This window comes from Bombus huntii, unplaced genomic scaffold, assembly GCF_024542735.1.
Source record: "Bombus huntii isolate Logan2020A unplaced genomic scaffold, iyBomHunt1.1 ctg00000159.1, whole genome shotgun sequence".
Lineage (NCBI taxonomy): Eukaryota > Metazoa > Arthropoda > Insecta > Hymenoptera > Apidae > Bombus > Bombus huntii.
In genome coordinates, this window is record NW_026099400.1 from 1,450 (window position 1) to 5,000 (window position 3,551).

The 3,551-nt window shown below is 49.9% G+C and overlaps 1 non-coding gene across 1 annotated transcript; it reads right to left on the reverse strand.

Annotated features, from left to right (window-relative positions):
* Positions 1-503: 503 nt before the first annotated feature.
* On the reverse strand, positions 504-658 carry LOC126877394 (5.8S ribosomal RNA). The gene has a single exon (XR_007694982.1). It is a non-coding gene; the product is annotated as a 5.8S ribosomal RNA (ribosomal RNA).
* Between the last annotated feature and the right edge of the window lie 2,893 nt (positions 659-3,551).

Genomic DNA, 3,551 nt, shown 5'->3' on the forward strand with positions numbered 1-3,551 from the left:
ACACGAAGCGGTGCATAAGCGGGCGGTCGCCCTCGTAAGGACGACTCACGACGCCGCGAGCACTCACGCAGGTCCGTGACCGGTTCTCTCCGCTCTTATTCGTATCCCTTCGTATACCTTCGTCCGACTCTGAAACGTTCTCTTATAATTTTTAAGAAGAACGACGGCGGGTTGTCAAGGCAAGAAGGGACAGAGAGAGACAGAGGTAGAGTTTCGTAGTCTCCCGTGAACACGATAGATTATATATCGAGCATGCGTACGACTTGCACGGTCTCTGCACGACCGCGACGAACGCCGACGAGCGTCCAACAATCGCTCGTACGTCGCGTATGTTCTCTCCGTCCGCTCTTATTCGTATCCTCGTTCTTGTACCTTCGTCCGACTCTGAAACGTTCTCTTATATAAAGAAGAACGACGGCGGGTTGTTAAGGCAAGAAGGGACAGAGAGAGACAGATACGGAGAGTAACGATACGCAACGCAAGCAGTCTTAGGTTTACGTGAGCAACCCTCAGCCAGGCGTGGTCCAGGAATTGTATCCGTGGACCGCAATGTGCGTTCGAAATGTCGATGTTCATGTGTCCTGCAGTTCACACGTTGACGCGCAATTAGCTGCGTTCTTCATCGACCCACGAGCCAAGTGATCCACCGTTCAGGGTAATCTTTTATAAATTTACAACAGTTCAATACTCAAATGTACTCTTCTCGGTTCTAGCGAAGCCGAGTTCCGTCACGTTCGACCAACGGGAATCGAACGCGCAGAAGTCGCCATAGGATTGACGACACAAAAACGTTCGAAAAAAAAAGAAAACGACGAACGCGCGAAGATACGCGCGTTCGCCGGCCGGGCGTAAAGTACATTATGATATATAACAACCATCGAGATCGAAGCTCCGTTCGTCAGGAAACGACGGGGATATATACACCCGATTCTGAATCCTCTGTACAGCACACGATCTCGCGAACGAGTAAGCACGGTGGCTAGCCCATGTTATATATGTGTTTGATTCTACTCTCTCGTCCAATTATTCAAGAAACAGCGCGCGTGCATCTCTCCATCGTTCGGGTGATAGTAAAGATTCGATGGGATTCGCGCGGCCGTCCGCCTCGAGCGGTCTTTCGTCCCAATATCCAGAAGCAGAGTTTGAAAAACTCTAGCGACGGCACGGGTGTCCGACTCACGACATCGAGGTTTCGAAGCCGGCGATCCCCTCCGAACGGATGGCGACCACGCGACCGACTGAAAGCATGAAAAATCGACGAAAGATAGAACACATCTCCGTTCGGGTGGTGTTTTTTCTTTAAAAAAAAAAAAAAAAACAAAAATTCGATGGGACTCGCAGCCATCGTCCTCGCGCGGTCTTTCGTCCCGATATCCAGAAGCAGAGTTTGAAAAACTCTAGCGACGGCACGGGTGTCCGACTCACGACAACGAGGATAGACAGCCGGTCCCCTCCGAACGGGTTATGCGATGATAAACTCGATGAAACTTTAGTCTCGTTCAGGTAGTGTGTGTCTTGTAAATCAAAAATTCGATGGGACACGCATCCATCGTCCTCGCGCGGTCTTTCGTCCCAACATCCAGAAGCAGAGTTTGAAAAACTCTAGCGACGGCACGGGTGTCCGACTCACGACAACGAGGATAGACAGCCGGTCCCCTCTGAACGGTATATTATATATGAGATGATAGACGACAAACTGGATGAAACTTTAAGTCTCGTTCAGGTAGTGTGTAAATCAAAAATTCGATGGGACTCGCATCCGTCGTCCTCGCGCGGTCTTTCGTCCCGATATCCAGAAGCAGAGTTTGAAAAACTCTAGCGACGGCACGGGTGTCCGACTCACGACAACGAGGAAAGACAGCCGGTCCCCTCTGAACGGTATATTATATGAAACTTTAAGTCTCGTTCAGGTAGTGTGTAAGTCAAAAATTCGATGGGACTCGCATCCGTCGTCCTCGCGCGGTCTTTCGTCCCGATATCCAGAAGCAGAGTTTGAAAAACTCTAGCGACGGCACGGGTGTCCGACTCACGACAACGAGGATAGACAGCCGGTCCCCTCTGAACGGTATATTATATATGCGATGATAGACGACAAACTGGATGAAACTTTAAGTCTCGTTCAGGTAGTGTGTAAATAAAAAATTCGATGGGACTCGCATCCGTCGTCCTCGCGCGGTCTTTCGTCCCGATATCCAGAAGCAGAGTTTGAAAAACTCTAGCGACGGCACGGGTGTCCGACTCACGACAACGAGGAAAGACAGCCGGTCCCCTCTGAACGGTATATTATATGAAACTTTAAGTCTCGTTCAGGTAGTGTGTAAGTCAAAAATTCGATGGGACTCGCATCCGTCGTCCTCGCGCGGTCTTTCGTCCCGATATCCAGAAGCAGAGTTTGAAAAACTCTAGCGACGGCACGGGTGTCCGACTCACGACAACGAGGATAGACAGCCGGTCCCCTCTGAACGGTATATAATATGAAACTTTAAGTCTCGTTCAGGTAGTGTGTAAGTCAAAAATTCGATGGGACTCGCATCCGTCGTCCTCGCGCGGTCTTTCGTCCCGATATCCAGAAGCAGAGTTTGAAAAACTCTAGCGACGGCACGGGTGTCCGACTCACGACAACGAGGATAGACAGCCGGTCCCCTCTGAACGGTATATAATATACATTATGCGACGGTAGACGATCAACTAGACGAAACTTTAGTCTCGTTCAGGTGGTGTAAAAAAAATTCGATGGGATACGCACGCACGGCTGTCGTCGTCCTCGAGCGGTCTTTCGTCCCAATATCCAGAAGCAGAGTTTGAAAAACTCTAGCGACGGCACGGGTGTCCGACTCACGACATCGAGGCTTCGAAGCCGGCGGCGTTCCCCTCTGAACGAACTTCGGCTAGACTAGTTACGAATCGTTGCTACACATCGTCTTCATCGTCGTCGTCGTCGACATCGACATCATCATCATATCATCATCATCATCATCATCATCATCATCGGTCATCGTCGCATAGCGGGCCAACATCCACGCGATGCGTCTTCGTTCTAGGTTACCCGATCCACGAGTATGTTACACGTGGTTTCGTTATTTCGAACGAAACGACATACGAAGAGCACACGCCCTTTGGGTAGGAAGCACGTTTCGAGAACGACGAGAGTTTCGATGAAAGAGACGAGAGAAGTCGACGCAGAAGGTATCCATGGATCTTCGAAGAGAACCTTCGAAGATGTATATCGGTATCCTTTCGCTCTGCGCGACTCGCTACAAGTTCTTTCGCTCTCGTCGACTCGTTCTAGACGCTTCGTTCGATCCCAAAGAGGAGTCTTCGATATGTCCCGTTGCTAGGAGGAGAACAAACGCAACACAGACCACGAAACATAGAAGAGAATAGGCGAGCATGATCACTCCGACACGAGGCACTTTAGAGATTTTCTTATTAGTTTGCATGGACTTTTATATTTCGTTTGTACGGTTTCCACGATGCAAATACGAAATACGAGATCGTGACGGCGGGTCTTTCTGTGTACGGCCTCTCGCAGGCGCCACGACTGCATTTCT